The sequence below is a fragment of the Strigops habroptila genome, chromosome 4 (assembly GCF_004027225.2).
Source record: "Strigops habroptila isolate Jane chromosome 4, bStrHab1.2.pri, whole genome shotgun sequence".
Lineage (NCBI taxonomy): Eukaryota > Metazoa > Chordata > Aves > Psittaciformes > Psittacidae > Strigops > Strigops habroptila.
This window is the reverse complement of record NC_046358.1, coordinates 47,613,432-47,627,591: the sequence shown is the minus strand read 5'-3', so window position 1 is coordinate 47,627,591 and position 14,160 is coordinate 47,613,432. Positions and strand designations below refer to the sequence as shown.

Below are 14,160 nucleotides of genomic sequence, written 5' to 3'. Positions count from 1 at the left end.
GGCTACCCTGCAGTGCAGACAGCCCTAGGAGAACCAGGCAGCCGGGTAAGATTATGGCAAATAAAATTCAGTGTAGAGAAGTGCAAGATAATGAACATTAGAAGATACAAATTGAATTACTTATGCATATTGATGGATTTCAAACGAACCGTGACCTCTTGGGTTACAGATATGAGTGTCCCCATGGACAACAAAGTGAAGCCCTGAACTCAGTCTGCCGAGATAGGAAATATAGCAAAGCGAGTGCACTGAAAATGGGACAGAGAAAACTGAAACACTGCAAATGCTGTTATACAAAAACCAGTGACAGCTCAGCAGCCACAGCCAGAGCTAACGTTTTGTCAAGCTGGTCTTTGGAAAGAAGCTACTGGAGGGTGAATTAAATTAAAGGTTAGGACTATTCCATTTGGAGAGAAGATTAATATAGTAAGGGGGAAAAAAAAAAGTGGCCCATAAAATTATGCCTAAAACAGCCAAGGTCAGCCTGAGGCTCAGGTTTCCTTTTCTTATCATACATGAATGAGGGAAATGACTTTTCATAGTTAAAAAAGTGCACCACTACTTTCAACGCAAAGAAGCTTATTCAACTACTGCACAACCAAGCTGCTGCATATGGGTTTCCCCATACAGCTGTTATTGCAGCCTGCTGCCTAGACTATCCCTTGAAATTCTACTTTTCAGTACAACGAGGAAAAGAATTACTTTTGTGCCTCCTCATGGCAGGGCTCAGGGTAGGACTTGGCAGCCAGGGATCATCCTACACCCCAGACAGGAGTGGGGCAGCCAGGGGTCACCAGGGCAGGGCCCATGGCCAGGCAGCACAGGGCTGTGGGGAGCTGAGAGCCCCTGGGGTCGTGGGCAGGGTCGGGGGAGCCCCAAGGAGCGGGCAGGGACAGGAAGGCCATGACAAGTCTAAACTTGAACTTTTTAGAGGTAATTCCTCTAGAAACTACAGTTCACATGTTACTTCTACATCAAATTTAAAAAGTGGAAAAAGAGCACTGGGAACTAATTGTCAGTTAAGAACAATTCTCACTTTTATCTTAGCCAGTATCAATTTGTGCTCTGTTCAAGCAGGGAAAAGGGAGGATTCAGGGGATGATAGCTCAGAGAGCCTAGCTTCAGCTTCCAGAAAGACAGCTAATCAACAAGCAATCAAACATCAATCTGTGAGCACCAAGAAGATAACAAGCTAATAAATAGGAGCTAACTGAGATTTGTCAAGAGCACATCATGTCAGACCAATCTAATTTTCTCCTGTGATGGAGTAATCAGTCTTAAGGGTGTGGAGGAGCAGGAGATAGATACATCATGACTTTCGCAAGGTTTTTGATAGAGGCTGGTAAGATGTTATCATTAGCAAGGTAGAGAAATAATAGTCTAGATGAAACTACTGCAGAATGAGTGAAACTGGTTGGAAAGTCACTGTCAAGGCAGAATTACTAGCTGTTCACTGTCAGAGCAGAAGGGCTATGGTGAGAGCAGGTCTTAGGGGTTTGCTCTAGATCCAGTGCTATTCAGTATTTTCATAAGTACCTTGGACATTGAGACAGCATGCTTGTCAAATCCATAAGAAATTCAGCAAAAATATCAGAAATGTTGGGAAACAGCATTAGAATTCAATATCTCAACACATGGAAAAAAAAAAAGTCTGAAAACAATAAATGCCATTTAGTAAGGGCACCATAGGCCTCTACAGTTCATCAGGTCAGTGTTCATACAAAACATGGCAGAAACAGCAAGGTAGCAGCTCTTCAGAAAAGCCCTAGATACTATAGCTCATTATAAACGACACAACAGCAAAGTCAGGTTAAGAGAAGAGAGCAAACACCATCATGAATGGAGCCCAGACAGCAACAAGCCTGGCAAAGCGAATATAAAATTTATCTTTAAGGACTGACTTGCTTTATCAGATTCTTTTCCTAGAATAGATGTTCGACTACAGGACATCTATCATTATTAATTCAAAACATACTTGACAAAAGCAGCACAGGTTCTCTATGAAATAAGTGGTCAGTCCCTTGCCAAATTCTCTGAGGAGGGTAGACTGACATCCACCCCTTTTTTCCTCTCCCTTCACATTAACACTTCTCACTTCAGGAAGAAGTCAATATAAGCACATACGAGCTTCAGGCATATTAAAGGCACAGCATGTACAGCCGAATGCAGGGTCATATGTTTCATCACGTCAGCGGGACAGTTCATACCCATAAATTCTTTATGTAGTTACGCACCATGTATCTCCATGCCTGAGGCTGGAACTACAAGTGGGAGTTATGGGAACAGAAAAGCCCAGTTCCTTCTCACTGATGCTCTGTGATAGACAAAAAAAATTTGCTACATGAAAGCAGAAATAAAGATGAATAGGCACTAGAAATGTGAGTGTCTAAACTCCTTTTCAGTAACAGAATGGACTAAGATGCTCTTCTGGTGTTGAAAGCATGTTCTTATTTGTGTTTTGACATGGTTCAAGAGACCAGAAACAACTTTAGTAGTAAAACTAACTTTGTAAGCGAGGGATTAAGGGAAAGGAATTAATGCCATGCACATCTATGAAAACCTGAGAGCCTCATTTTTCAACTAGCACAGTCTAGACTTTATCACTGGTGAAATAGCAAGACTATAATACTGACAGTGCCACTCATCTCCGTGCACGGTCACCGTCAGCCACCAGACACAGGCATCCCAGCTCCAGTATCATAAAAAACAACCACTAAACCAGAACAGCTGGGGACTTGAGGATCCCAAGATTTTTTTTTTCTGTAGCAGCAGGCCTGGCCAGATTCAAAAAAGATAACCGTACTCCAGGGGTCACGAGGAATCATTACTTACTGGACTAAGTTATGCAAAACTCTCAAAGGTAAGTGCAATTAATCATTTTACACTTACTGTTAAACTAGGCCAACAGCAGTTTTGTATGACAAGACATATACTTTGTAGCTCTTGCATATCTTTCTTACAAATGTTTGGCGCTAGTACAACAAATGAAGCAGGGGGTTGCCATGTTTCTCTTCTGTTTTAAGCTTATTTTCATGATCATGTCAGCTCTGTCAAAATCCAGAACAGAAATGCAATCACAAGCCACCCCCAGTGAGTGTCTTTACCTAGAAGAACTGACCGACCAGAAAGGTCTAACTGATGAATATGGACATAAAGCAAGCCAGGGAGCAACAACCTCACCAGACCTCTTTCCCTCTCAAGGTCCCCTTGAATTCATCCTGATGCCCCAGCCACACATACTGCCAGTGCCACCACCCCCAGCCCTGCCAGCACCTCCCTCCCACCAGCCCTTCAGGTTCACCCCACCGCCAGCAGACGTTTCCCCTCTGAATTGGTTTTAACGGCAGCTTCAACCCATTGGATTACTGACTGAGCAAATCCTCCTCCCTCAGAGCAAAGGTCAGGGCTCAGTCACCTCTATAAAACACCCTGGAGCTGCTGGGGCCACACACTGTGAAATTTTGCTCCATGGGCTCACTCCACTTACTCCATATGCTGTTCCAGAGACCTGACGACAAGTCCCAGAGAAGACAGGACAGCACAGCACCACCAGCAATCAGATGTGGTGGTGCTGTGCAATGGGGCAGTGCTTGGGGACGCTAGAGATAGGTGCTGCTCAGCTCTGTGAGCCATATGCTGGCACACGGATGGGCTATGCATGGCAGAGAGCACAGCTGAGAGCTGGAACAACTCCCAAGAAATTCCCAAGGAGCAAGCTACTCTTGATAGGCTGAACACGAAAGATGGTGTCTCTTGAATGCCTGTTGCCAAAAGCATTTGTTTTAAAGGGTGTGTTGCATTTCCAGTTGGGTTTAGGAATCCCAGTGTACACATGGCTCTTGCTACGTCTCATGAAATAGTCTGTATACTTCTCTGAAAAACTGCTCAAAAGGCTTTAATAGAAAAGCTGTGCCTGACAGCACAAGGCTTATTTTATTCATGCTTTGTTTAACTGTGTAAATTAATTGTAAATGTGGTTTAGGAACTATGCTCTTATGGAACTTCTGCTATGAAATGTTAATAAAAATTACCACAGTTAAATAGAACCATCTCTGTTCTTCGAGAAGTGCAAGTGCTGACAGAGGAGCTGAGAGACCGATCTGAATGTTTTGTTTGTAGCTTGCACAAACTGGAGTAACACAACGGAAGCAGCAATGCTACTTGAATTGATTAGCTCCCACAAGCAGCTAATTGGTCACAAGAGATTTTCTGCTGCCATCAACATTGGACAACCTTGAGACACGCTGCCAGTTTCAAATTGAGCTGGAGAGGCCAGTGGTGGGCCCCCAGCAGAGGCTATTTTCAATGCCCTCTGAGAAGAGGCCATGGTTGCCAGCTCAGGGTTTCTCCAGGCCCTGTGACAGAGCTGTATTTGCCAAGGGATGGTGGGATTGAGAAGCAGGGAAAGTCTTCTGCTTGCCCAAGGTGCCTCTCCACCTCCCTATTCTTTTCCACTGTCTCCTGGCATTTATTGCCTTCTGTGCATGCAGAGGCAATTCTGCCAGTTCTGCAAGACTGCATCTCTGCTCTCTTTTGTTTTAGCCCTGAAAAACCTTTTCTCTCCATCCGTGTCTCATGGCTGGGAAGTCATGGGATTCCACCAAATACTTTCTATTTTGTTCTTCTCTTCCTCCCTCACAGTTTTTCCAGACACTGAGCTGTTGACAAGGAAAATGCCTGCAAGCATCTGGCCTGAAAAGGTAGAAATCCTGTACAAGGCAAGAAAGGAGAAGCAATTATTTTTCTGTGTCTGGTGTTTTGGATGCTCCTTTCAGAGCCTCCTCCAAGAGACATGGAAGGTGGCACAGCATTTTCCATGTTACTGGTTACAGCCTGGATGAGGTGAACATCACACTCTCCTATGATGTCTGTCACAGACATGGATTGTTAGTGTGGAGAGTTTAGAAACAGGATATTGCCGACTTAGAGGTCACAGCAGTGTGTTGACAGACAAGGCTTGACAACTAACTTTCAAGCAGACTCGCCATGGTTTGACAAGCTGGTCTTCTGGGAAGTTTTGCGGAAGAAAGTAGGCAACACAAGAGAAGAAAACCATTTGGGAGAACTTTATAGGGAGAGCAGCAAAAAGAAAAGCAAACCCAAACCCAAAAGCAATCAAGTTAGTACATCTTATCATGAGTAGTGGTTCTCTGGTAGCTTCACACACCACTCCCCACATCCGTTTTCTCAGAATACGGGAAGGTGGTGTCTGTCCTACCACAGTCCCAGCTCCTTGCTTTCATGTGTAAGAATTGCTTCTGAGGCAGCCAAGTGGATTCTGTCTAATGATCCTACTTAGCCATCTTTTTAGTGAAGCTAATGAAGAAGCTTCCTTCTTGTGATATTTATCCTGATCCTGCATGTCCTTGTCTACAGGAAGGAAGAGATGTTTCTAGGAAGCACATCTGGATTGCTCTGCCCAGGTCTATGTATAGCAACATGGATTGACAACTGGGGGAGGGCCAAAAGTAACACACAGTGCACAAGCGCCAGCACCACAGCACACATCAGCCTCATTCATTTTGCAGACAGCAGCCCTAGGGAGTATGGGGTACATCCTGCCATGCTGGTTATATGAGCTCAGCATCAGACTGCATGCAAACAAGTCACTTCCACATGCAGTGACTGGCTTCAGCACAAACTAAACCCTCTCCACCCCCATGTAGATTAGCAATCCCTATATAAATCATGCCAACTTGGATTTCCCTCTGAATACAGTCCTGGTGTATACTCATTGTAGAATAATAACCTGAGAAGCTGGAATTTATTATACTACCTCACATGTGACAGGTGTAGGATACTATCAGTTACCATGCTCTACTGCTGGCCAAGAAACGTACAGCATATATAGATATAACATATAGCAGATTACTTCTATAAAGTATGTCCACCTTTAACCCAGCTACGTAGTCCTCAATAGACCTTGAGCAGTTAGCAAAGGCTGGATCCTACGAAGTTTTCTCAGCAGCCCAGAGGCAGGAAGACGTCGCCCATAACTGCAGGGAGGGGACATGATGCCCTGGGGCATCCTTCTAGTCTTTTGTTTTTAGGAGTATTGAGTAAAGCAAAGCAGTGGAAGCCAAAAGGGTTTCAAAGATAGATGCCTGAGGGCACTCTCTTCCAAACAGCTCTGAGGAAATGAGGCTGCTTAGAACCATAGAAATCCAGACCACAGATGAGGTGAAGCAGTTGCCAAGGACTATTCCTTCCCTCAGTTTGAAGTCTAATGCACACAGATGTCCATTATGCAAAACTGAAAAACTATTAACATTTTTGGTTTTAGTATATTTATGACATTCATATACATTGATTTTGCATAAACATCCACAAGTCCAGACACATATACATCTGGCTTCTACATTCATTTGATCTTCATCTCATACCTTGGAGTACAGCCATTTATTCCCTATTTGGCAAATTTTATTGTGACAGGAACATTGCCATTTTTGTTGATAGAAACCTTTATGCTTTTATATTTTTCTCCAGGAGAAAAACAATGTGGAGGAAACCCCTGAAAAATAGTGAGGGAATGGTCTTCAAAATTACTGAATACCAGCACGAGAGAGGACTGTGAGGTCTGTGAGGGTTGTTTTTTCCTGAAACAGCACTTGTTTTCCAAGCACACCTCTCTCCATCAGTAAATATGCATGACAACATCTGGTGCCAGGAAGAAGACATACATGACAATACACTATTTGAATACCTAAGGGACTAGGCAATTCACGTTTGTACCCACACCAAAACAGCAGCATTGTCAGAAAGAGACCCCAATGGGTCGCCTCTGGGAATGAAGGATTTGTACAGAGAAACGAATGTCACGTGGACATGAAGCTGTCTGCATGCAGACATCTGTTTAGTATCACACAGCAAACCTCCTTAGAAAAAGCCATCTAGGTTAGTTGCTGTATATAGGAATACTGCTTTGCTAAAAATTATATAGAAACAGTTTGTAAAAGTGTGTTTTGAGGTCCTTTAGAATAAAAAAGGCACTATAGGAAGCTGCATTTTTTCTTGGGGAAAAAATATCCCAATCTTCCTATGCCCCTGGTTTCCAAGTGATTTTAAATTATGAAAATAAAGAAGAAAAAGGAACAATGTTTTGTTCATTTGTCTTCCAAGCGCTAGATGCTCAGTGGCCATTTAAGCATTTCCTAAACCTTGATTTATAGGATCTGTATCATGACAGACCGACATACAGTATTTGGCATTACCTGAACCTTGATTTATAGTATCTATATTATGACAGACTGACATACAGTATTCTGAATTAAGACAGGTAATGTCCTCCTGATTACCTGGTAGCAGCCATGAAGCCAATAAGACAGTTCAAACAAGGGTGGTCTAGGTCTTCATTAAACATATCAGTCACACAAACTGTATCTCTATTCCCACTCCCACACCTACACTCTCTGCACAGATGCAACGTATGTGCCTCCCATTCTGATGTACTAATCTATTCCCTCTGAACTCAAGTGACCTACATTCAGCCTTTTCCTCCCAGTGAATCACAACTGTCTAGAGTGACAGATGCTGCCACAGATATTTTCACAGAGGAGAAAGCAACTTTAGACCTCATAAGCTGCTAACGTAGTCAGCAGTGAACTAGTTACCCAAGAGGTGCGCAGAGGTCAGCTAGCACTGAGGACTGGGCACTGCTCACCCAAAGCATTAAAACACTTAATTATATTAAGCTTGGGGCTCATTTTCTTTGCCTTCAATATCATGCTGCAAGGGCTTTTTGCTAAGGCTACAGAAAGGAAGTTGAATTACCTTTTTAATCATTCATCCTCAAGAGTTAGAGCTTTAAACCAGGATTAGAAGATTAAGAATAAAATAGTGTGGGTTTGCAATTAGCCAACATTCACATTCTGCAGAAATACTGTGCACGTGCGCAGCTGAGCCAGCAAGACAAGGGGACATTTCACATCCCCACCAAGGACAAACCCAGCCCCACAGCAGGAGGTGAGAATTTCTCCCCACTTTCCAGCAAGGAAGGATTTTTCCCTAACGTGCTTCTGTAAGTAGATCTTGCTCAAACAGTAATGATTTTCAGTATTACCCAATTCTGCACTAGCTCTCTCCTCTCTCCCCATCTTAATCACCAGATAGATCCTGCTATAGCCTCTCACAGATGGCTGCACCATGCAGGTGGGAAGCATGGCACATCCTGCAGACAGAGCTGGGTGGCACACCGGCCTCAGGAAGCCACACTTTGTGCCAGCTGGGGTACCGTGATGCTCCTGCAGCCTGGCCCACCACCCCAGAGCCTGCATGGAGCTTATCTTCCCAGGAAATAACACCTGGGTAGGACACAACCTTGACAAGTCAGGTAATTTACACAACGCTCCACACAGCTCTTCCTCACATTAGCTTTTGAACATCACACAGAGAGGCTCTTGGCAAGACTGGTTGGTTGAGAGTTAGCCTGGTCCAATCCAAAAACGCAACTTGTCTGTAAACCAACAACCAAACCAGCATTTAACAGCATGACTTATATGTAACTCCTTATGCCACTGTTGAATTACGCTGCTGACCCGGTTTCTTAGAGAAGTTCAAGAATGATCTTCAGCTCACAATGCAGACTTGTATTTTGGAGGTTCTAAGAATTCTGTAGTGGCTATAGTGATGCATCCATGATTTATTACAAAAACGAGTCCTTCTGCACAAGACCTTGTTCACTCAGATATGCTCTCTCTGTGCATTCAGCCCTGAGGCATGCAACACCGTCCTCTAATAGTGGAAAAACTCATTGTCTATTTGTCAGTAAAAATTTGAGAGTATCAGGCTGTTGACATTTTGTTTAGGAGCCAAATGATGTTCCATTTTAATTGATTAATTTTTCAGTTACTGCATTGCTCCAATTCCAGAACTCAGCAATCAATCTGAACTGACAAGACGCTCAGAGCCATGCTCTGCTCCTGCTTGGGTCTCCATTTGCAAAGGCATTAAATTCACTTCCCCAATAGCAAATTTAATCAAGGATGCATACCAATGAAGAATCATGCAACGGGCTCATATATGCCTGTCAAATAAGAAAAAACCCTGTGTTACGCTACATGGGCCTCTGTCATTGTAGACTTCAATCACATTATCAACAGAGGCCTCCTCAACAGCCTCTCTGCTCTGCCATTTAATCACTGTCAACGAGGAAAGAGCTGGGCACATACAGAAGAGCAGAACCACTGAAGTGGGCATCACAAAAATACATTCAGGACAGGTATGGCCAAAACCACTGCTCAAGGAAACACAGTTCTCCCCACACACAAAGCGCTGCGGTCCCTCACACAGCCACTCATCTCATTCTGCAGGTGCAAACTGCGGCAAAACAAAGTCAATGATTGCAATGAGCAGCGAGGATCTTTAAAATCGATTACTCTACCAATCCCCATCCAACAAAAAAGGCAGACATCATCTGACTCTACGCACACAGTGTTCATAGTCCTGTTGTGAGTCTTGTGAAGATGCAACTCGTGGGTTCTGCTGTTAGGAGAACTCACAGCTTTTCTTTTGAAAGGATAATTTTTGCCTTTATAGTTGCAGAAGAGAAAAAGGTGGATACCTAGAAATTCAAAACCCATAAGGTGAAGATAAAGGACACTATTTGATTTGAAAATCAAGCTTAATGTTTGCATGTTTGTGGTTAGCAATAACACTGCTACAGAAACGTTAGGCTCTACCTGGTTTTTGGCCTAGCTAAACCATAGAATCATAGAATAGTTAGGGTTGGAAAGGACCTTAAGATCATCTAGTTCCAACCCCCCTGCCATGGGCACGGACACCTCACACTAGACCATGTCACCCTAGGCTCTGTCCAACCCAGCTTTGAACACTGCCAGGGATGGAGCATTCACAACTTGCTTGGGCAACTTATTCCAGTGCCTCACCACCCTCACAGTAAAGAACTTCTTCCTTATATCGAAGCTGAACTTCCCCTGTTTAAGTTTAAACCCATTCCCCCTTGTCCTATCGTTCAAGTCCCTAATGAAGAGTCCCTCTCCAGCATCCTTGTAGGCCCCCTTCAGATACTGGAAGGCTGCTATGAGGTCTCCACGCAGCTTCTCTTCTCCAGGCTGAACAGCCCCAACTTTCTCAGCCTGTCTTCATATGAGAGGTGCTCCAGCCCCCTGATCATCCTCGTGGCCCTCCTCTGGACTTGCTCCAACAGCTCCATGTCCTTCTTACGTTGAGAACACCAGAACTGCATACATTACTTCAAGTGGAGTCTCATGAGAGCAGAGTAGAGGGGCAGGATCACCTCCTTTTGATGTAGCCCAGGATACGGTTGGCTTTCTGGGCTGCGAGTGCATGCTAAAGCCAGCTCATGCTAAGTTTCCCATTGACCAACACCCCCAAGTCCTTTTCTGCAGGACTGCTCTGATCAAGCAAATTTTGTGAGCTGCTGGTTTTGAATTCATTTTTTAAAAGATATGGCTGACATTTTTCTCCATAACTAGTCAGTTTTTGCCCAAATTTCATTTTCAGAAAGCTCCCAGAGCCCTGCAGCTTGGTCCCCCTTTCCTCACACCACACAAAGACCATACTCCTGACAACTTAACCCATCACAACTGGCTGGCTCACAACCCAGCCACCAGCTCAGTGGCTGCCAGTCTGTGAGCAAGTTTTCAAACTCAAAGCTCACACATGGGTCATACTAAGAATGTGGGTGCCCGTTTCTGACAGCTGGGGCTGTTATGCTAACCTTTTGCTTCCCAGAGCACAACTCCAAAAAAACCACCAGTGCTGTGATGGTCAAAGAATCTTGCCTGGGCCTTCAGCAGCCTTCCTAAATATGAACGAAAGCTAAACTAGATGCATTCAGTCCTGTCCCAGCTCCATGAAAACCACAGGGTTGCTCACACGGATGAGCTCTGCTCAGTGAGGACTGCTTTTCTCTTCTCCGCCAAGAGCTGCATGAAGCCCAGAGGCTTTGTTTGTGTTTAGAAGAACACGATGTAAAAGTCTAAATGTACTGTAAATTACTAGTGAAATCCAGTGGCAAAATTCCCAGTGACATCAGCAGGACAGGATTTCAGCCACAACAAAAATATAAACAGAGAGAAACAAACACACACAGAGCACTCATTGAGGTCCCAGTTTTCCTCTATCTTTCAGTCATCCACACTCATGATTTTATGATGAGCTATTGGAAAAATCAAACTGCTTAACACACTAAACTTCTCCTTCTTCAAAATCTCTATTTGCCCTGGAAAATGGCTTATGTTTAGAAACCATTTTAACTAATACATTGTTAAAAAGCCTTCATTACCCAGAAGACAAACAATGTATACATTTCTAGCTGGAGGTTGCAGTGGTGAGACAAAGATTAAATGCAATACAGCTTGTTAGAGACATGGGGTCTGTTACACAATTCATTTTCTCCCAAATAGAAAAAGATGTTGAGACATTCTTCACATTTCTGGCTCACTCTTGTTGGGCTTTAGCATTTCTAGCTCCAGAAGGGAACATAGAGATGAACAAACATGAACAAAGGAAATATGCTGACAGGTTTGTTCTAAGTAGGTTTGAAAAATTTCATAAAACTAAAAGCAGAGCTGTGGTTGCAAGAGTGGGGACAGACATCAAAGATATCACAAAATAAACAAAACACACACACCCCAAAACAGAAAACCAACCACCCAAAAGCTTGAAAGAACTGTTACAGACAGGGAACAAGATACACGGGGCCTATCCTTAAATGAAAAAAAAGGTAAATGTGAAAGAGGAATTAGCTTGTAGTTCTGCATTACAGAGTATGTATGGAATAAGCATTTCGTATTGTAGCTGGTTGGATATAAAAGGTATTCTCTATAATGAGTCTGAACATGACCAGATTATGGACTGACAGCACCCAGGCAGTGTATTCACCTGCATGAAAGAGAAACACTCTTCAGCAGAGCAGGACCTCCTACTGAAAAAACAAACAAACAAACAGAAAAAGGTTTAACAGTTCAAATCTTATTTTTGACTAGCACAAAGGCAGCTGATGGTGAGATCTCTGCAGCCACACGGTGTGAGCCAGAGCACACACAGCAGTTCTTGTGCCCATGGAGTAACGTTTATGGCTCAGGATCCAGCCAGTTGCCAGGACAGCATTTTTTGTTCTTTCTCCCTAATTAACAGATGTTTAAGCAACATGAGCTGATGAAGGGGCTCTTCACTATCTGCCAATAGATATACCACTTTATACAGCTTTTGCCCCTTCCTCCCCAAACCAATATTAAAAGGAATATTTAAGGTTGTAGAGTCAAGCACACAGTGAAGGTATGTGCATGCATGTCCACTACAAGCATTACATGGCAAGACTGCACATAATTACATGCCAACAAGAGCCCAGACACAGGGGACTGAGATCCCTGGAGTTCTTCCCTGGCTTCTCTGCAATCACATGTGAAGTAGAACAGAAACAAGTAGCATTCCAGAAGTAACCAGATCAAGTCCCCAGTGATATCTCACACTCAGCAGCTTCAACAAATTTGAAGCCTGAAGTGGTAGTCAGGAAGAATCAGCCTGCAAGTTGGTACCCAGGGGAGCCAAAGCAGCAGCAAGCCAGAAAGTCCTTGCATTACAAGCAGCAGCTTCCTTTTCAGGATGATCTCTCTGAGGGCTGCAGAGAAACAAGACCTCTTTTAGGAGGCAGCATTTTGAGGTCTTTTCTCCTCTTCAAATTCATGCCTTCTCAGGACAGGCCTTCTCTCAGGAAGCTGAGGTCTTCATAGACCTCACGATCACAGCAAGGCGCCCTACACCTCCCTAACTGACCTCCTGGAAGCTACTTCCCTTTTTCTCTTGTCCTATTGCCCAATCCTGTTGTATTTTTTGGGAGATGCTTGTGGAGGGGAAGGTGGTGGAGTTACCAAGACACCCCATGATTTAGGGGTGCTTTGGAAGAACCTACTCCATCTCAGCCGGAAACTCAAAGCTCTCTGCTGCTGGCATCTCCACTCCTACTTCACCGATTTTAATACTGCCCGTAACAGAGTGAAAATGGAGGACAAGAGTGAAAACAAAGCAAAACCCAGAGCCACTGCACACACAACTAAACACCATGCAAGGGAAGAAGCTGAGCTGCCACTGAATGTGCTGCTGGAAGCTGCAAATGATACACTATATGCAAAATGAATTGTCTTCTGCAGTTAGTCAAAAAGTCCTCCCAAAACCCGATGAGAGGCCAAGATGTTCTTAAACTCAAAACGCAGGATATTCCAGTGGTAATCCCATAATCAGCCATTTCTGCTCAGCCATAACACTGCTGTCCCCTCACCTCTCACTGCCTGCATGGGTAGCAAACAGGCAATGACAGACACACACCAACCACCTGCAACTGTTCCCAGCCTACCTCAAGCAGAGGGAGCAGTAGGTGTCATATTTGGAAAGATCCCATGGTGTCATAAATCCACTGCTGCTTCCCTTTACAGGGAAAGCAATATGCATATGCAACCATCAGGGCACAGGCTATAACACCCAAGCCGGCAGTTAATACAGAGATCTGTCTAGATTTCTAGATGTTTGTTACCATAGCAATACCATAGTAATTTTTAGTTTGTTTTGATGCTTTTGGGTTTTTTAAAGCTAGGTTTTTATCCAGTGCAAACAGAGCCAGTTCCCAGTTATGTGAGAAGGAAACCAACACTTGCAGTCTGCTGCAGATGCAACAGGGCCTGCTGCCCGGGAGCGGGACACAAGAGGAGGTGTTCAGCTCCTGCCTCATGCTCTGCTGCGACTACAGGACTCGGCCCACTTCATTCACCAAAGCCATTTCTGATGCCTGCACTCAGCACGGTGTTGCTACCTACCCACGCTGATGAGTACCACGCTACTGCGCCTCCTTACCTCCTCGGGAGCTCTTATGATTAGCTTTTCTCAGAACGAGCATCAGATGAGCACCCACTTTCAGCTTCTCCCCTAAACAGCTCAGCCAAAAGCAGTTTACAAGACCAGAACAAATAACATAAATCCAACTTTTCCTTTAGTGCCAGAGTCTACTTCTAGGGTCTGGTAATGATCTACAGAAGCCTAATACAACTATGATAAGGGTGTTTTCCAGACCTGCCATATCAACATACATTGGTCAACAGCTTGGGTTTCAGCCTGTCACTCACAGGGTATTCCACAGAATCTGAAAAAGATGAAACAAGTTGACTACCAGATATTTACTGCTCC

At 44.0% G+C, this 14,160-nt stretch overlaps 1 protein-coding gene across 3 annotated transcripts in view; it reads right to left on the bottom strand.

Moving 5' to 3' along the window:
- The window catches only part of GALNT16 (polypeptide N-acetylgalactosaminyltransferase 16), a 75,813-nt gene that overhangs the window by 41,878 nt on the left and 19,775 nt on the right, over nucleotides 1–14,160 (bottom strand). Inside the window, exon 1 of one of the 3 annotated variants that reach the window (XM_030484123.1) lies at nucleotides 13,337–13,355. The exons of the other annotated variants lie outside the window; for them this stretch is intronic. The gene's annotated coding sequence lies outside the window, so the exon portion shown is untranslated. Of the gene's footprint in view, nucleotides 1–13,336; nucleotides 13,356–14,160 lie in introns of those variants that run through there. 3 annotated transcript variants of the gene reach the window in all.